The 21,338-nt window shown below is 40.0% G+C and overlaps 1 pseudogene; it reads right to left on the bottom strand.

The window, feature by feature from the left end:
* LOC131276993 (HUWE1-associated protein modifying stress responses 1 pseudogene) overlaps positions 1-17,409 on the bottom strand; it is an 82,947-nt pseudogene extending 65,538 nt beyond the window's left edge.
* Positions 17,410-21,338: the final 3,929 nt, after the last annotated feature.

Raw genomic sequence — 21,338 nt, 5'->3', positions numbered from 1 at the left:
TCAACTACCAACTGATGATGCAACTGGAAAAGGACCTTATACGGAAGGTTCAATGCGGATCAGCAGAATATCCATGTCTACATAAAATAACATGACTTTAAAATGCTGTTTGACCTAAAGTAAGGGGGAAATGGAAAGGAGAAATGAGTTTATATGGCTACGAGTTTCTAAAAAAGAGTCTGGAGGCTGGCAGAAGGATTGCCCTCATGCACAACTGAGCAGAGTCAGAGAGACAGATAAAGCAGATACAACCCCCAGATATTGGTTCCTTTGAGGGATAAAGAGACCCATGGGAGTTATGGTCATGGCCGATGGGGTTAACTACCAGGGCAGATGGCCCCTCTTTGGAAATGGTGTTTATGTGTGATGAATCTGGACTCAGATGGGATCTTCCTTCATAAGATTTTCATGCTAATGTGCTGGAGGTGCAGTTAATGTTGGGGTTTAAGATATATTTAGGGGATTTGAATCTCTGGACTGACAATGTGATAGCCAGGTCCTGAGCCTCAACAGACTCCAGCACCTACAATCTGATTTATTGGACTTACCACACTCAGCTAAGATGGAGTTGAAGAAGGACAACCACCACACCATGGAGCCTAGAGTGATTACAACTGAAAATGGGAGGATTGCATCCAGCATCCATGTGGAATCTGAGCCTCCTCTTGACATAGAGGTGCAATGGACACAACCAATCCAATGTCCACATAGAAGAGGTGGCATTGGATTGGGAAAAGTGGACATGGTGGACGATGGGTATGGAGAAAGGCAGGAAGAGATGAGAGGTGGAGGTGTCTTTGGGACATGGAGCTGCCCTGGATGGTGCTTCAAAGGTAATCACCAGACATTGTAAATCCTCACAGGGCCCACTGGATGGAATGGAGGAGAGTATGGGCCATGATGTGGACCATTGTCTATGAGGTGCAGAGGTGCCCAAAGATGTACTTACCAAATCCAATGGATGTGTCATGATGATGGGAACGAGTGTTGTTGGGGGGGGGAGAGGGGGAGTGGGGGGGTAGGGTTGAATGGGACCTCACATATATATTTTTAATGTAATATTATTACAAAGTCAATAAAAAAAATAAAAATGCTATTACATGCAAAAAAAAAAGAAATTTATGAATACCATCTCAATGCTTTCATCACTGATGATCATAACATAATGCATACATCATTAATGTTTGAAAGTTCTTTTCTCTCAACTTTCCTATTTACACACACAGGTTATATTTTAAAGTTTTAACATACTTTATTGTTAGTCTGGAATTCTTTTTTGTGAAATTCATGTCTACATTATTTGACATACATTTCCCTGGTTTGCTACACAAATTTTTGAGTTTTTCTAAATCCTTTGAGGAAAAGAAATCCTCAACTTTTTAATAATAAATTTGTCAATCTTTTTCATTGTGGTTTGCATTTTCTTTCTGTATGAGAAATATAAGATATACATGATGGTTAGCCTGATATCATGAAGACATTATCCATTGTTAATCTCTAAATCTATTCTAGTTTAGACTGTCATATATTGACCCTTAATCTATACCATTTCTGAATATGAGAGGTAGAAGTGAAATTAATTTTTATCCTATATGGATATCCAACTGTTTAAGCAACATTGAAAAGTATTAATTAATGAAACTACCACCTACTACCTCTTTCTTTTATTGCATTTATAATTGAGTGGATCTGCAGCTGTCTTTTTATACTGTAGCATTGTTTACCATAACATTTAAATACTGGATATCAACTGAAGAAATGAACTTAAATGATAGTTATTTTTTACGAATGATTTATTTTTACCTTAAAGAAATTTTTACTTTCCAGGGAATGGATATTAATGAAATTAGAATCAATATATAAAAAGGTCAAATATGATTTCAGTTTTAGACAGTAACTTCAAGGAAGTGAATAAACATTAATAGATATTTGATGAGTGTGTTGAACAAAATTTTAATACTCTAAATTTAATCAACATCCAGCAGGCTATTTTGACTATATACTGTACATTGGAAGGAAGAAGCAGTTATTTTCAAAATCACATTTAGATTTCAAAGAGTAAATATTAAAATAGTCTCAGTGTGAACACTCCAGGATGCTAGATTTTTAACATGTTTCTCTGTCTTTTCATAACCTCTTATTTCATCCTACAGATAATCATAATCCTGACTGGAAATATAATGGTACATAGCAGGTACATCTACAATTTAATAAATAAATTCTCATTTGCTCTATTATTCAAAATATCCCATGCCCATTCTGAGGTGGCCCTCTCTGCAGTACCATTCTTTTTATATTTAATTTTAAAAAAATAAGCTTTAGATTACATAAATGTTATATAAAAAATATAAGGAATTCCCATATGCTCCACACCTTCCCCCTCCCATACTTTCCCACATCACCAACATCCCTCATTACCATGGTACATTTGTTAAAATTGGTGAACACATATTGAAGCATTGCTACTATGGATTATACTTTACATTAAGATTTACACTCTGTCCTGCACAATTTTGCAGATTATGACAAAATATACAATGGCTTCTCCCTGTCATGCAGTACATTTTTAAGAAGGAAGATAGAGTCACCAATCATTAATAACAGACTGAGTCACATAACACCATGTGACCAATAAAATGTGAGAAAAAGCAGTGTTTGTGGATTTAAGAGCTAATATATATACTTTTTTCATTATTCTGTAATTGTTCTATTTTGCTCTTCACATCAGAAGAGTACTGTAATCTTTTCCAGAGATGTAGAGCAAGCTGGTCATGTCAAGGTTATGCTTTAGACATTTATCTATACTTGATCGGAAGTTTCAGAGGCTATTCTAACTCTCATGTTAAATATGAGCTTCTCCCCAATAATGCTCTGAAGTCTCATCTCACTTATTTATCCTTCAGAACTGCAGAGAGTTGTCTGAAATATTTTTAAGACTCTGTAATAAACTACAGAATTTACTAAGAGTAGAATTTCTCAGGTTCAATGATGTTGGTGTTGCCAGAGAAAAAGAAGCATTATTAAATATGTACACTCCTTACCAACACAAATTGAGCTCCCTTTTCCCCCAATAAAAAGGCTAGTCCAAAAAAGGTCTCATTTTATATTTATCATTTCCAAATCACACTGAAAGGACCTTGAGTAATTCGCCTATAGTTTTCTATGTTCCTTAGAGATGACTCACCAAAAATTGGTATCTAACACAACAGAAGACATTTGCAGAATGTAATATTGTAGTGACAGTACCACGGTTGACTGTTACAGACAGATTAAACTCTCTGAGTTTGGTTACATCTTAATAGAACATTGGTCCAATAACAAAAATAAAGAGCAACAGCTGAAAATGTATCTAATTCAATATTAAGAGATAAAAGGATTAGCAACTCTTCCCATTATTTTCTTCATATAAGTTCTTTTTCATTTTGAAATCTGGCAGCAATCAAATTCTGGCATTATTCCAAACCATTTTAAGAACACGAAACTGAAGGCCATCCTCTTTCTTCACCTATTCTGGCACACTTCCAAAAATAAACCCAAGAGTCCAGTTTGAAATCTGTGCCAAGGACCGTACATAAGCATAGGTACATATAAGCAGCAAGATTGCAGTCAACAGACTCTGAAATTGAAAATGTAGGCAGAGCGAGGTTTGCAAAGCCCCAGCCACGTCACCCTTCGAGACCCGGGCAGAAGAGGCTGCACACACTTCCTGCCCTTCTCCTGCTCTCCTGCTGCTTGACATAGGCATTTCTATTTACTATCTTTTAAATCTGTCACAAGAGCCAATAACATTCCATACATAAGTTCTCCAATAGCCTGCTCTTCAAATGTGGATCCTATGAAGCAAAGCCATAGCCACCCCAAACAGATGAGTGTCGTGTGTGGAAAACAAGCATTGTGGCCCCAGCACCAACTATAAGTTATTACTCAGTACTGCATTCTAAACTAGTCTTAGCTGGTTAAAACTATAACATATGGGTTTCCAAAGAACTTATACGAAATTAGGAACACAAACAAGCAAAGTATCCACGTTCTTGACTCCACAACCTCACAAGAAATTGGTGCATCCAGATATATTTTTTCCCATTCTACTGATTTTGTGGCAGTATCATCTGGTTACACATTTTATTTTCATTCAGTAACAAAGGTGAAGAAGATACTGCTTTGTCTAAAACAAAATTTTTATGCTTCCTCTTTGGAATTCCTTTCTAAGCCTTAAAAGTTAAATTACAATTGGATTATGATTTCCAATACAGTGCCTTTATATTGGTTCTAGAGAAAAAAATTTTCATCATAATGTAGTCAAATGCAGAAATATATTTTTATTGTGTGTTTTCAGTAATTTTCCTCTTCCTACAAATCTCCCTTTTGCTTCAATAAAATTACCTCATTTTAAAAAACTGATGATATCTACAAAATTATTATAATATTGGTTTTCTCTCAATGGAATTTGTAGTTTTCTCCACAAGGTATGGTATATCTATGCTATGTATCTGCATTATGGGTGTGTGTGTTTATATATATATTACATATAATCTCTTTTTTCTTTTTCTTTTTTCTTTCTATATTTCTTTTTATTTCTATAATTTATTTCAATTTTTAATTTTAATTTTATTTTTAAATTATCTTTATTTGAAGCTAATAGATCATGCAAAATGTTATATTAGAAAACATAAGAGGTTCTCATATACCCCACTCCCCACCCCGACCCCATCATTTTTTAATTGTATTTTTTGAAGATATACAGATAACAAAAAATGTTACATGAAAAAATATAAGAGGTTCCCATATACGCCCTATCCCTTCAACCCCCTCCTCCCACAATGACAACCTCTTTCATCATTGTGGCACATTCATTGCAATTGGTGACTATATTTTGGAGCACTGCTGCACCACATGGATAATAGTGTAGTTCACTCTCCCCCAGTATATTCAGTAGGTTATGGAGAATATGTAATACCCAGTATCTGTCCCTGCAATATCATTCAGGACAACCCCAAGTCCCAAAAATGTCCCCACATCACATCTCTTCTTCCCTCTCCCTGCCCTCAGCAACTACTTGGCCACTTTCTCCACATCGATGCTATAATTTCTTCCATTACTAGTCACAATAATTCTACAGTAGAATATCAGTAAGTCCACTATAATCCATATTTTATTGCTCCATCCTTTGGACCCTGGGATGGTGATGTCCACTCTCAGTTCCCTGGTGTGATGGTTGACCATCTTCACCTCCCTGTTAGCTGACCTGGGTAAGTCCAACAAACCAGAGAGTAGGAGTTGCAACTCTGCTGAGGCTCAGGGGCCAGCTGGCACATGGACAGTCCAGAGAGTCAAGTCTCGTGAGTATACACCAACCCTGGCACCAACCACAGTTTCAGTAGAAGTGACAGAAAAGGCATGTGTAGAAAGGTCATATCTGAGTCCAACTCCATCACACTCAGAAACACAGATTACAAAGTGGGGCCCACTGACATGACACTGAACTCCAGAGCCATCTGCCATGACCATAGAACCTGAGGGCCTCTGTAGCCCTCAGGAGCACCAGTACCTAGGGTTGTATCTACTTTGGCTTTCTCTGGGGTCCCGCTGAGGTGTGCATAAGTGCGATCCCTCTGATGACCTCTTGACTCTTTTTGAAGACTCTTAGCCATATCAACTAATGTGTCTTTGCCATTTCCCCCTTTTATTCAAGGTCAAAAAGCAATTTTTAATACATGATCCTACATGTAGGCTGAGATATTCTGCTGGCTTGAGTTGACCCTTTTATTCAAGATCTCTTTCTAGTTGCATCACCAATTCGTGATTGGTAGTAATCCCTTGGTTCCAGAGAGGCTCATCCCCAGGAGTCATGTCCCATGCTGGGGGGAAGGTAATGCATTTACATGCTGAGTTTGGCTTAGAGAGTGGCCACATTTGAGCAACACGGAGGTTCTCAGGAGGTAATTCTTAGTCACCCTGCAGCTTTAGGCCTAATTCATATTTCAGACACACAGGCTCATAAATACAGTCATCAGTATCAAGGGCTTATCACTGATCATCCTTCTTCATTGGTCTTTACCATTGCACTTGGGGGTTGTTGCTGCTCCATTGCAGAATGTGATAGAGCTCCCCTGCCTAGGAACTCAGCCCTCCCTCAGTTGTCATTTGTAACTGTAACTACTATGAAAATACCCAACATATACTGAATATTTTTATGTACCTTATATACATGTCCTGGAGAACTCCCTCCCAACCAGGTATCTCCTTAATAACATGCCACACCAGTGCTCCTCCCCTGCCATAGTTGAACCTCTCTGTGTTTTAAAACTTCTTCAAAAATGAGGCCCGATATATTGCCAAATTCAATTAATAGGAAAATGAAAAATAATGATGGGATTAAAGATTAGAAAGAGAATACATACTAATTTAGAAAAACTAAAATAAAGTAAAAATAAATTGGAGTATTAAAAATGAAAAATATTATAGAGCTCTGCTTTTGATGTTTTGCCTTCGTCACTGTAATAGGTGTTGCCCTGTATGTACAGTGGCAAGGCAATTTCTTCCATTCCTTCCTCAGTGTCTACATTTTTTTTTAATTTTTAATTTTGTCTTCAAGAAGTTTTAGATCACAGTAATTCACATATACAATATAGGGGACTCTCATATAACCAACATCAAGCCGTTTTCCCCTTTCCCCAGCACTGATCTTTTTACATGTTCATGTTCTATTTGCTGCAGCTGATGTACAGATATTGAAATATAGCTTTCAAACATGGTTCCATTTTGGTTTACATTATGGTTTTTATTTTAGACTGTACAATTTTCTAAATTTTTAGTTACCTTATGTTTTACATTTTAGCCTATAGACTTTTATACATTTTTGGTGTAATTTAACATGTCCTATGTCCATCATTGCATGATCTTGTGGAACACTTCCATTGACCCCAGTACCCTGCTTCCATCTATACTATACCTCTCTCCCCCTCCCCTCAGGGCCCACAGTGACAATCAATCTTCATTACCTGAAGGACCAGGTTCACAGATACTTGCAACAATGTTGAGGGTTTGACATACTAGACTGCTCTAACCCACTGGGAGCCACCAATTCTCTTGAGAGACACAATTCCCTCGGTTTAAGAACATCAAGCCTCTCCAGGATGTGGGTACACTTTCACACTCATTGCATGGGTCTCCATCCAATGATATAACACACTATGACAAAATGAACCCTCACACATCCCCTGGAAGCCTGTCCCTGTGCCAGATGTCCCCCCTTAAGCATCTTAAAGAGGTAATCCTACCTCATTATATTTTCTAAAGAATTTTCTCAACATTACAGTTTCAACCACATACCTGACAATTTCCCATGTTCAACTGTTCCCCCCAGTCCTCCCCCCAAATCCTTGGGCCATCTGTCCCATCCTTTCCAACCCTAGCCCCCTCAAGCTCAGAGAGCCCCACCCAAAGGTATTCCTATGCCACCATCTCTTCCCTGTACAAAACTTACCTTCACTTTATCATAGATTTCACCCATGTAGGCATCAGCTCACAGCCTTCCTCTCCTCCCCCCCCATTTCCTGTAAGCCTATCATCCAATCTCTAGCTCTCTGAGACAGCTTGGTTTGCTTATTTCATATCAGAGAGTTCGTGTAGTATTTGTTCTTCAATGCCTGGCTTGCTTCACTCAACATAAGGTCCTCAAGACTGATCCACGTATGCCCTCTTACAGCTGAGTAGTATTCCATTGACTGTATATATCACATTTTATTTATCCATTCATTTGTTGATGGGCATTTGGATTGATTTCAACTTTTGACAATGAATGATGCAGCTATGAACATTGGTGTGCATTTATTAGTTTGTGTTCTTGTTTTCAGTTCTTCTGGGTATATATCCAGCATGCTACCGTTTCTTTTATAGTTTCTTTTTCTTTCTTTCTTAATTACTTCATGGTTGATATTTCTTGTTAATTTGTGCAACCACTAGACTTCTCAAAACCCTTTTCAATAATAGTCCCATATTACCTGTGCAGAATTTTAAACCATATTAACAATTATATCTGCTACTAATGTCAGGTATTTTACTCCTTTTAGAATTCTTTTACATTTTATTTTCATTTTCTTGCCTCACAAATTGCATCATAACTGTTGCAAGAATTAACAGTTACCCTATAACAGGAAGCCTTTGTCATGCCTTTGTTCTATGATGTTTGACATAAGAAAACTGTAGCTTTTGTGTTACTTTTTCTCATAGTATAGGCTTTTCTATTATTATTTTTGCTAAAATTTTTCATCGTGAATGAACATTTTAATATAACAACTTTTTAAAGTGATTTGAACCTACTTGTCATCTTCATAGATATTCCATAGGAAAAGACATCACTGAGAATTTTATATTCAGGTTTCCCTCTTTCAAAGGCTGAGGGTTACATTTCTATACCTTCATATTCATTGGTATGACTCTGTTTCAGGCTGAGAGGGGTTTAGATATTATGTAGTGATGGAAGGAACTGTTTTGCTTGCAGTTGCTGACAGTCCTTGTTTTGGGGGATGGGACTTGTCTCTCATCGTCATTTTGTTAGGTTTCCAGGGCAAGTCTGAAGAACTGGAGAGTAGGATTTGCCCTCACCTCTGTTGGATAATAGTGCACAACTGGCTTATGAACAATCTGAAGATTTAAGCCTCTCATATAGATTTAATGGCTATAGTGATAATTATAAGTTCAAACAAAATAAGTAGGGAAAAAACCTTGACCAAAAGGGAGAAACATTAAAAAAGATTTTTTTATGGCTAAGAGATTTCTAAATTAATTGGAAGGTCATTGTGGAGATTATGTTTATGCAGGCCTCAGGTAGATTTCACTAACTGCTACCTTAAGTTCTCATAGTGCATAAGAGGAGCTTAAAATTTTAGTGTTTACTAGAAAAGAGAAAAATCTAAAGTCAATGAGCATCATTTCCAATTGAACAAACCAGAAAAAGTAAGTGATCCTTGCCACTTAAAGGGAAGAGGAGAAATCAGTGTTATAGAAAATAAACAAAGTAAAGGAAAAACTAACAAAACCAAAACAGACATATTTTCTTTGAAAAGATTTACAAGATTGATTAATTTCTTTTTTGATTGATCAGGAATTAAAGATAATGAAATCAAATATCAGGAATGAAATAAGTAAAATAAATTTAGTTATTCATAGGTGAAGCAAAGACTCCACCTATGAAAAGAAAAGAAAAGAAAAAAAAAACAACTTGCAAATGATAAAATTGGGATTTCAGTAAAATTTGAATTTTAGAAATCTGTATCTCCCATAAAACCTCGGACACCTAACAATACTTAAAGACTTTTCTGATAGAATGGTTAGTGATGTAAATAAATGTGTTTCAATTTTTTATTGTATAAGAAATATTTTATATGTGAAATTTCACCAAACACATAATCACTATTTTCTAGATGAACAATACATGATGTTAAAAAATCATGAAAGGAAGTGGATATGGCTCAAGAGATAAGGCCTCCACCCAGTAGCTCCCTGGGGCCTCCTGGTGAAAAAGAAGAGAAAGTGTGCCTGCATGGCGAGCCAGTGCCCATGTGGCAAGCTGAGTGCTTGCGTGGTGAGCCAAGTTCCCACATGGCAAGCCTAGTGCCCATGTGGGTGCCTGTGTGGTGATCCAAGTGGCCGCATGGTGAGCTGAGTGCCTGTGCGGTGAACTGAGTGCCCGCATGAGTTCCCACGTGGTGAGCCAGTGCTCACGTGGTGAGCTGAGTGCCCACAGAGCAAGTTGAGTGCCCATGCAGTGAGCCAGTGCCCATACAAGTAAGTCACACAGCAAGATGATGACATGACAAAAAGGGGAGAGTCAAGGTAAAGTGCAGCAGAGACCAGGAACTGAGGTGGCACAATTGACAGGGAACCTCTCTCCACATCAGAGGCCCCCAGGATCAAATCTAAAAGAGAGGGGGAAAAAAAGAAATAGATACAGAACATCACACAGCAAATGGACACAGACAGCAAAAACAGCAGGGTGGAGGTGGAGAAGAGGAAGAAAAAATCATTCATTGGTGGGAGGAGCAAGATGGTGGAATAGTAAGGAGCCTAAGGGACAGCTCATCCTACAGAGCAGTTAGTAATCACTGAGAGCTATCTAAAACAACTATTTGGGGGCCCCAGGAGACAGGAAAAGCATCCTGCAACATTCTTGAAAGTATAGAAGGAGGAGACTGCCCATCTGCAGAGAAGATTCATGAGTGGAGCACTCCATGCCACAGAGACTGGAGCCCATTCTCCAATGGCAGTGCACACCAGAGGAGTTGGAAGCTCCATTTCCCAAAACATGGGGGAGGAAGAGATGGCGGGGAACTAACTTCAGCTACTGATGAGGAAATTCTAAGGACAGCTAAAGTTTGAACCTCGGTCAGAAAGAGGCCAGTAGTTGCCATTTTGACTCCACTTCTGACATGAGGGGAAGCCAGGTTGATTGAAAACCACAGTGATGGTAGGGACCAGCTTCTTTCTACCCAGATTGGATTGCAGCCCTAGCCTAGACTTCAGCCGCAACTCCTACAAGAGGAAAGATGTGGGGACTTGCACCAGGTTCTCTGGTAACTGCAGATGCTTTTGGCTGGCACACACTGAATAGTCAGCACCTGGAGCTCCATCCTCAAACCTCAATAGGATAGGAGAGAAATTGTGTTTCCTAAGACTTTCTGGGCAACTGCAGGTGCTTTCAGCCTAAACAAACGGTTTGTTGAGCACCTTCAAATTCATCTCCAGCCCTCAACCTCCATAGGATAGGAGGGAGCTGCTGGTGTTTCTTCAGCTTCTCTAGGAGACTGAGGACAGTTTCAGCCCACACACACTAGATACTTGGGCACCTGTAATTCCATCCCCACCCCCTGAATAGGATAGGAGATGAGCTGGGTGTCCTCAGCCTCTCTCAGCAACTGCAGATGCTTTTGGCCTACACGAGCTGGTTTGTTGAGCACTTTTTTTTTTTAAGATTTATTTATTTAATTCCTCTCCCCTCCCCCGGTTGTCTGTTATCTGTGTCTATTCGCTGCATCTTGTTTCTTTGTCTGCTTCTGTTGTCGTCAGCGGCATGGGAAGTGTGGGAGGTGCCATTCCTGGGCAGGCTGCACTTTCTTTCGCGTTGGGCGGCTCTCCTTATGGGGCATACTCCTTGCGTGTGGGGCTCCCCCACATGGGGGACACCCCTGTATGGCGCAGCACTCCTTGCGTGCATCAGCGCTGCGCATGGCCAGCTCCACACGGGTCAAGGAGGCCTGGGGTTTGAACCGCAGACCTCCCATGTGGTAGATGGACACCCTAACCACTGGGCCAAGTCCATTTCTCTGTTGAGCACCTTTGATCCCATCTTTATGTCTGCCACCTCATAGGATAGGAGGGAATTGATGTTTCCTCAGCCTTTCTGGGCAAAGGCAGGCACTTTTGGCCTGCACAGACTAAACCGTTGGGTACCTGTGGATCCACTCCCTCCCCTTAATAGGATATGAGGGGGCTGGTATTTCCTCAGCCTCTCCTGGAAATGACAGGCACTAAATGGATTGGACTGTTGGGTGCCAGTGATTCCACTCTGACCCCCTAAAGGGCAGTAGGGTCAGTACACTCTCAGCATCTCAGGGCAGCTGACGACTCTTTTGGTTCACATGGATTAGATTGTGGTCCATTTCCACCCTTAGCAGGAAGGGAGGGAGTGGTGCTACATCAATATACCTGGGAAGCTGTGGTCATTTTGGACCCACAAACATAGATTGCTGCACACACCTACAGCTCCATCCCCACCCCAGACATGGAGAAAGGGGTGTGAAGATTCATCAGACTCTCTGGACAACTACAGCCTTGGCTAGCATTTATAATGCTAAAATCCCTTTGAATGACAGGAGTTGGGAATGATCTAAGCTTAGATCACTAGCAATGATTAATAGCACAGTCATTTTAACTAGGGTTCTTTTCCTTGATGACTAGAAAAAAGATGGAAAATAGGCTTATGAAGGGGGTAACAAAAGAGTGAAAACAAAATTATAAAAATAGGTAAAAGCCAAGCCTGATGATTAAATAAGTAAAGTTTGCTGTTCATGCATAAAAATAAATTACATTTAGTGCATCTTTACCTTGCTTGTCTTAGTCCTAATCCCCCTTATCAGCAACCGCCCAGTTAGGCCTGCCTTGGGAGTAACACAGGTAGTAAGGCCTGCACCTCCATAAGGTGTATATGTTAGCCTACATCAGGTACTCTGAACAGCCCCTGCCAATTCTCAGAATGGCTCCTTGCCTCTTAAACCCTCTCCTGCAGCATATTTACAAGAAAAGCATGTATCTCCATGTGGCTTGGATGATAGAAGCGGCCTTAAGCTTTTCCAAATGGCCCTTGCTGCTTCTGACTTTGTGCCATATACTTTGAAACTGCCAATCTCCAGGTTCCAGGGGACAGCTGAATCCCTGCCCACTGGCTCATAATAAAGGCAAGAACCAGGAACTGCTAACTGCTCCTCCCTTGCTCCTCCATGATCCCTCCCAGGAGTCTAAATTGGATAAGGCAGGGCCCCTTCACCACCCTGACTCTCTCCTTTCCATGCCCAGGCTTTGATCTAACAAATCTGTTGCTGAACACAATCTTGGCTGGCTATCCGTATTCACACCTCATCACCCAAAGCATTTCCACATAACATCCAAAACAGTTAGGTCATGGGGTTCTTTTACCTTGATCTTGGGTGGAAGCTGTCCACATCATATGTTCTCTAACTCTTCTGGCTTATTTTGTTTAATTTTAATTTGGGATCATCTACCATTTCACATAACCACCAAGGAATTGACGCCAGTTTTAGTTGGAAATAGGTACCCAAGTCTCCATTCATTCTTATTTGAAAATTGTGTGTGAAGTTAACAAAACCTAATAAGGTTATTCCAAGCTAGGCTAGAGACTGGTCTTTCTCTGGTGTCTTCCAGAATATAAAGTCATCAGGTTTGGGCTGTGGAATGTGGACTTTATATGGTGGAAGCAGTAAAGGCTCTGTCTCCTATTGAAGATACCGTGGAGAATATCCCATGGATTCCTTATAGTACTGAATAAACCGCTCCTCAGTATCATTGGATCATTTCTCATTAAATGCCCCCAACATATGCACTGCCTATGATTTTGTCACATTTGGACAATGGATGTTTGCCTGATGGTGTAGATCACAGGTCCACGAGGATCAGTAGGAATATTTTTGGCCTTGACAACCAAAATTAGATAATTTAACTTTAAATATCCCATGGGTTTTTTCTACCTTATCAGATATTAAAGGTGGCAGATATTAAAGGGGAATGGAGGTGTTGCTGGATGGGAACCATTCAACACTCTTTTTAATATAGATTCCAGAGAAGTGAGTTCCCAGGTAGATTAGGAGTTCAAAGCTTTTTTTCTCACACTGGAAACACATTTTCTAATAGCTTTTCCCCCTATAGTTGTTGTGTTCTTTTCGAGACAAGTGAATGCCACAATCTACTCAACCTGAAAACCAGGAGCCATATACAATTATAACCCATTGGTAGTGTAGTTGATAAAGTCCATCTCCTAACATTCAAATGGTCAAGAGGGGCTTGTTCTGAATCAAATGTGAGTCTTCATCTGTTGAGCAAAGTGTCAATGAATAGATACTGGGATTTTGAGAAGAGCATAATTTTATTTATCAAAGGTTGCCTTGCAAAGACAGGAGGACAGTATTTTCCTCAGACATGTCTCCCTGAACTGGAGAAACTTACTGTTTTATGACAATCAAACAAAGGTATACAGGGTTAGTAAATGAGAGCTGATGAGGTAGAGACAGTCTAATACTTAACATGCACAGATTGATTAAGTGCTTAGTTTACTTGAAGTTTAATGTTTATGTTACTGCACATGTCAGGTGGACCAACTCTGATTAGGATTGTTTTGGTTTAGCAAAATAACTTCAAATTTGGGGTGTTTAGTTTTAGGCTGACTCATGTTACTTAATAAGGAGCTATGTGCAAGGACAAGTGCTTCCAAAGGGCTATGTGTAAAGGCACATGATTCCAGGGTGCTACATGTAAGGATACCTGTTTTCAAGTTTGCAAAACAAGATAAAAGGATACAGGTGGGACCAATCATCAGCTGTCTCATTACTGTCCAGTTTGAGCATAAAGATCATGCAGCCTTAAACCATAGCATCAGCCTTAAAGAAATAAGGCATCTGGGTTACTATTCAGTGAGTATAATTTAAGAATAGTCTCAAATATTCTTTCTGCCCCTTTTCCATTCTCTTCCCCTTCTAGGGCACCTATAACAAGTGTGTTCATGTGTTTCATGCAATCTTTCAATGCCCTTATACCTTGTTCATTTTTTTCCATTATTTTATCTTTCTTTTCTTCTGTTTTTTTTCAAGGTGAGATGCTCTGTTTTCCCATTCACTAAGTCTGTCCTCAACCAATTCAGATCTGCTATGCCTCTAATATTTTTAATCTCATTCATTGTGTCTTTCATTCCTATAAACTCTGTTACTTTTTTTGAAGGCTTTCAAATTGTTCTTTATGCTCACAGAGTATCCTTTTTTTTTTCTTTGAAGGCATGAAATAGTCAAGGAACTTTATTTTATAAAGGACAAATCATTAAAATACAGCTTTTATTCTCCAAACATGCATAATTCATCCTTATTTAACAGTGAAATTAATCAAGACATTGTACATTAAAAAAAAACACATTTTGAAGCCAATTATCTATAGTAAACCAAGGAAAATTTTGATATGGAATGGTTTGATGCAAAGCAAAAATTAAGGCACCTGCTATGAATTTAGAGCGATAACTTTCATTTTAAAAGTTCATAATAAAATAGATCTAGTTAAGCAAGACACCTATTTTAAAGAGAGAACTGAGTATAGGGGATAATTTACCAGGTGAGAAAGGCATGTAGCAATGTGGTTAAAGGCCTGCTGGTGCAAGGTCAGCTGATGCCTATTCCTTCATTTGAATCAGCTCAGCTCACTGGAGAAGTCACAGCCTTACCCAGCCTCTTCCTTACTTTTCCCCATACTCAGGGGGTATCAGCTCTTTATGAGGTTTACACGTGCATAGAGTAGGTAGCAGATTTCCTTTTAGTTTTTCTTATCTGTTTAAAAGAGCTATCCTGAGACTATTAAAAAAGCACAGAAGCAGCTTTTTTCCCCCAGTTCAATAATACATAAGACACCTCAGCCTTTTTCTCACCACGTTATGGCTAAGAAAATAGCCAATACTTGCAGTTTTTCAACAGTACTCAAAAACCCAAAACCTACCTTATCACCCCCACCGCTATTAGTAAAAAGGAAATTTGATCAGTTAAAACCAGTAGACTCATACAACAAAGGGAAGACTAAAGACTGATCCTCATCATTAAATCTATTTGTTGTCACTCTAGTCGGATGTATCTAGTAACTAACAGCGTTTTACTCATAAATCCAGTAAAAGCATTTCAAACTAAGTGTAACTTTTAGTTTAGTTGTTGTGCCTTTTTGGTATTAAAAGTGCTAGTAACAGGGAAATGGACTTTGGCCCAGTGGTTAGGGTGTCCGTCTACCATATGGGAGGTCCGCGGTTCAAACCCTGGGCCTCCTTGACCCGTGTGGAGCTGGCCATGCGCAGCGCTGATGCGCGCAAGGAGTGCTGTGCCACGCAAGGGTGTTCCCCGCGCGGGGGAGTCCCACGCACAAGGAGAGTGACTGTAAGGAAAGCCGCCCAGCGTGAAAAGAAAGAGCAGCCTGCCCAGGAATGGCGCCGCCCACACTTCCCGTGCCGCTGACGACAACAGAAGCAGACAAAGAAACAAGACGCAGCAAATAGACACCAAGAACAGACAACCAGGGGAGGGGGGGAATTAAATAAATAAATAAATCTTTAAAAAAAAAAATAAAAAATAAAAGTGCTAGTAACAGGCTAAGATGTCATCTTACGGCACAATGCATGTCTTGTGAGGCATCCATTTTCAGTACTGTTTTTTCTTCTTAAATTTTGTCTAGCATGGTAAATACCTTTGATACCTTAAAATAATGCTGGTGAAATCAATACAGATGTAAACAGCCTTCCCTGACTTCGCTCCAGGTTAGCTTTTGGTGAAACTGCAATGACTAGGTTGTAAGATACACTATTAAGTTGCTTTTTTAAAAAATGGCACCTCAGTTTAGTATATTCGCTCATGCTAAATCCAAGGTAGTATATAATAGAACGACTATTGTTAAAATAGATGCTGTGGCTAGAAACATCTTCCTTCATTTTAGGCATTTAGAAACTTTTAAAATTTTCAGGTGCTAAAGGTTACAATAAAACTAGGCCATATAGCTGTTCCATTTCTAAACACCTTAATACAGAACAGTTGCTTGACCCTATATGGGAATGTGCTTTCAATCAAGAGAGAGTGATAAAGTGCCAGCTATTTAAAAACCATAGATGCCAATTTTTAAATTAAGCACATTGCATTGACACATTAGGGTTAACAAAATCTAGACACTGTCTACACAGATTTGATCTAATTATCCACACTGCATATTGTTTTAAACAATCACATAGAAAACCTTAACTCTGTGCTGACTGAATAAGTAGGGCCCACTACTGAGGTTTAACCATCAAATTTTATTGCATTATGTGTGGTGCTTTAGCAAGGCCCTGTGGTACGGACTGGAAAACTCGGAATGACTGGTGAGGAGACCCTGGGATGACACGTAAAGGATGGAGTCATTCTGAGGCAGGAGGCTTTTACTGACTTTCTCAGCCAGGATTTATCAAACGTCAGGAATGGGTTCAATTTAAAATTCACAGGAGAATAGAACCATCTTAAGGTCAGTCACTTCACAGGCCCATCCTGACACTTTGAATAATCTGTGGAGTTGCAGCGCCACAAACAACAAAAGCGAAGCGAGCCAATGACCAGGGTCCCACAGCTGCTTCTCTCGGGGGCTTTTCCCGAGGTCGTGGCCACGTCGCCGCGCTGGGGTGCTCTCGCTCTGCTTCTCCTTGGCCGTGGGGCTCCGCTGCTCGGCGACCACGTCAGGCGGGACCCCAGCCCCGGTCCCGCCTCGCTCGCTGCCTTCCCGCAGGCCGCTCGAGCAGGCCGAGGGGCCCGCGCCGCCCGGGAGAGGCGCTCGGCGGCCGGAGCTCTGCCCGCTGGGCCTGGGCCTCGCACGCCCGGGCGAGGCGCCCTTCGCCCCCGGCCCCCGCCGCCCCCGGCCCCCGCCGCCGTGCCCCTGGCCCCCGCCGCCCGCCAGGCCGCGCAGGGCGCGCGGGAGGGAGAGGGACCCCCGGGCGGTCCCGCCGTCGCCTCCGCTGCCGGGCAGCCACCGAGAGCGGAGGCGACGGGGAAGGGGGCGCCACGAGGCCCCGAGGCTCAGCTGCCGCCCCAGCTCCCGGGGTTTGGCTGCCAAGGTCAGCGCTCCAGGTGTCATCTTCATGTCTGTATATCTTACTTCAGCTTATTAATTTATTTTTACCAAGATTTAATGTGCATTTATTCTTAACACGTGGAATATATAGTATAAAGATTTCATACTGAATAAATGGTATTAAGCCAAAACAGGGGGAAAAGGAGGATTTGCATCAAGTTTAGCTACATTGTTTGAAATACAAATATTCAGATTTTATCACTGAAAAAAATCTCAATTGTGTTTCTTCATCAGGAATTTCAACTGAACCTAGACCTTTTTCACACCTCGATTAGAAACAAAACAAAACAAAACAAAAACTCAGAAAAAAGTACACTTGAAGTTGATTGGCCGCTGAGACAGCCAGGACTTTTTACAGAGACCTGTACAGTCTCGCGCCTAGACGGGTGTCCCGCTTTGAGCAGGTCCCAGCTTGTTAGCTCACCCCATAGAGGGGTGGCTGGGAGGGGGACCAAACTGTGGGGATCCAGAGGGTACGTGGAGTGTGCAACGTCATATGGATACACACGTGGCCACGTGGCCGCTGCAGCTAAAGGTTAAAACCAGTTCCAGGGTGATCTTAATGTAGGCTATGGGTGGAAGGCTCTTTGTCTCTTCAGAAATAACTAAGTTGTTTGACTCGTGGGTGTGGAACAGTAAGAGGCTGCAGTCCTACTCTTAAGGACCAGCAGCGGCTCCAGTCCCAGGAAGTGTTTAACAATGCGGGGGCTATAAACTTTAAGTATTTAGGGGAAATGCAAAAACCAAATATGCTAAAGGCTTATCTAGAATGTCTGGAGTCCATGCTAAAAGCTTACCTAAGATGTGGAAGATATATGCTAATTGAAGCCTATTGAGAACTTTGACAAAAGAACCATTTGGCCTTTCCTCTCTGTATAAAAGACGTTTGAAAATCTTGTTCAGGGCTCAGAATTCAAACTGAAAGCTCCCGAGTCCGGCCGGCCGTCAATAAACCATTTTTCCTTCTCAAAATCATTCCTGAGTCCTGGCCTCTCTATACTCAAATAATTGAACTTCTCTTAAATTCCACAACATTTTTGGCGACCCAGATGGGACAATAAATGAAGGCCAGAGACGGTAGCATTTTGCTGCCCCTTCCAAATCCCCAAGAAAGCCGGAAGGACTCAGGTGAACCCCAAATCTGGGCGCCTCTGGATTAAATTTAATCCAGAAAAGATGTGGGCTCCACCAGAATCTTCCCAACAAAAATCGAGGGCAATGGAAGGTCTAAAGAAAAAGATTCTGGAAACGAAAAAGAACTTCGAACATGGAAGAAGGTAAGACTCCCCGGGTGAGCACAGTCTGGAAGGCCCTAGTTTAATTGCTAGGAAGGGGAGGCTGATCACCTCCCAAGAAAACCCTAGTAGCCCCAAAAGGCTGGGGGGAAGCCATTCTCTCTAGGCTTAGGAAAAGGAGGAAAACCAGGAAAAAGCCCTGGTGTTTTGGGTTTGTCTAACTGCATGTTAAAATCTGGTACTAGTCTTATGTCCACTAAAGGAGTGGAATCTCGATTTTAATAGGAAGGGTATTTATAGGTTCGAGTCCTAATGTCCTAGAAATTAGTCTAGATTAAGGAAAACAAAACTTGATTACAGGAAAATGAATCGGCTTTTCTAGTGGAGCTTGGTCTGGGTGTAAAGTTTAAACAGTGGAAAAGTCTAGCTGAAATCTTTTGTTATGGTGCTAATTTGTAAATGAATTCGCTTTATACCAAATGTTAATTGTTCTGAGGTTTGTGATGGCTGTGGGGGCAGCCGTAGTAAAAATAAATATATAAACTTGTGAGTCAAATTAGTGACCTTTGTGCTTCTGTCTGTGTCAACTCAATGTTAGTGTTGGAGTTGTGTCCTTACATAAAGTAAAATTACAGCTGAGCTGAAGCCCTCCCTTGCCATTGGCAAGGGGGTAAAATGATTCTGGGGCAAAAGCTGAGAAGTCTAAATGTTTGTGCATGCTCTGCTGTCTTGTCTCTGGTCTGGCCCTTTGCCGGGGCTTGGAGGCCATCTGTGTCCGCGCCAAACACCCAAATTTGTTGGGAATGTCCCAGTCGGGGCAGCTGGGTTCCTGGGAGAGTTGCCAAATTTGAGTAGGTTCTGTCTGCCCATTTTGACTGAAAGCTGGAAATCGGGGAGCGGCTTGCCCCTTTCCAGTGAGTCCACCCTTCTATTCATAAGCCGCATTCCTGTTTGTTGTGCACCCGACTGCCTGAAAGGGGGGGGGGAATTGAAGGAGGTGAAAAGCAGAGTCAAAATAAATGCAGTAAATTTCCCTCCTTAGGGTGTCAAAGCCAAAATACATTTGCATTCTGCTCAGGTTCTTAGAAGGTATTGTAGTAACCTTAAGTGAAAGAATGTGTTCTATAAAGGTAAAATCTGTCTTAAAGGTATAAATAATTATAAAAGTTTTACAAAGCATTGTTTAAGGTATTTAAGTGGCTAATTGCAAAAAGTCATCATTTAACAAAACTGAATTAATAATAATAATAATAATAAAAAGCAATTTTATAACAAACTTTTTCGGCAGCCAATCTCCCCTGCCAACTTGCTTCCAAAAAAACTGTTTCTGGTATTACATGCTACTAAGTATTTAAAGTAAAAAAAAAATTCATTATTTTAACAACTTGTTTAGTATTAATAGCAATTATATGTTGTAAAAAGTTTGCCTGGTAACTTAGTATGTGGGATATATGGAGTGTGTTTTTATTGTTAAGGCAACAAAAAATGATTTTGTCCTAAAATAAAATAATTGATTATTGGAAAGAGTAGAGTGTGGGACAAAACCTGAATGAATACTAAAAGTGTAGAAAGTTTCTGGAAGGGAAATTTTTATGATTAAATTAAGTAAGATCAATATACAAAGAAAATATTTTATCAATAGCTTCTTGTGCTTTAACCTCATCATATCCTCAATGTTTAAAGAAAAGTCTTACCTCTTTTAAAAAAACATTTTATGTTCTAGAAATCAAATCCTAAAGAGTAGCCTTTTATTTCAAACTAACTGCAAGAAATTTATTCTTTTACTTTAAAAGTTAAAGTAATGGTTAAATTCATTTAATATGTTATAAGTTGAATGAAAGGTATTTAAAGGTGTTATAAAATTAATAAATTTTAAAAAATTAATAAAAACTGTAACTAAGAGTTAAAATCATTTATAAATGCATTTATATTGTAAAACAGTGGAAAGACAATAACTAAGATTATAGCTGGGTGAATTTAGCCTGAAACTATTATTTAAGTGTAAATTCTACACTAACCTTTCCTTTGTTTATGGTTGCTTCAGGCCTAACCTCGCCCTTTGCCTTTGCCTATGATTATGGTTATTTCATAATTAAGAAGAGCTGGGACATCACTGTCTCTTCTTCTAGTATTAGTAACCCTTTCTCTCATGAATTCAAGTGTAAACTAAATAAATTGCTGCCTAATGGAATAAGGTTGAATGACCACTGGAGTTTTATTATCTCCAAAACCAAAAGAGGGGTGGAAGGAAAGAAGTCTCCTGCCTTGACGGTCAGTGTTCCTAAGAGTGGCAATTCATGAGAGAAAGCAGTCTGTCTCCCTGAGGCTTCAAATAGCCTCAGTAAATATATATAAAATTAATCTTGTTGCTTATCCAAAATTCTGCTAATTTCAAGGTAAAATATAAAGTTCTAAAACAAAATGGTGCTAAGGCATTAAAAACATTTTAGTTATTACAATCCATTAAGTAAAAAAGAAAATTCTTGTGGTAAACTGCATGGTCATAGTGCAAATTAAAAAAAGTTTCAAAAGTCTTTGAAAAGTTTAAAGTAACTAAAGTCATGTTGTTGTGTCAAACTATTCATGTCTGCCTATTTGCTCAAATTGTTGAGGTTAAATATGCAGTTATATAAGTAATATGTATTTCTGGACCCCTAATTAATTAAGCTAAACAGTATATAAAATAATGCAAATTACAAGTAA

Source organism: Dasypus novemcinctus, chromosome 31 (genome assembly GCF_030445035.2).
Source record: "Dasypus novemcinctus isolate mDasNov1 chromosome 31, mDasNov1.1.hap2, whole genome shotgun sequence".
Classification (NCBI taxonomy): Eukaryota; Metazoa; Chordata; class Mammalia; order Cingulata; family Dasypodidae; genus Dasypus; species Dasypus novemcinctus.
The sequence above is the reverse complement of the archived record's forward strand: the minus strand, read 5'-3'. Positions and strand labels throughout refer to the sequence as shown.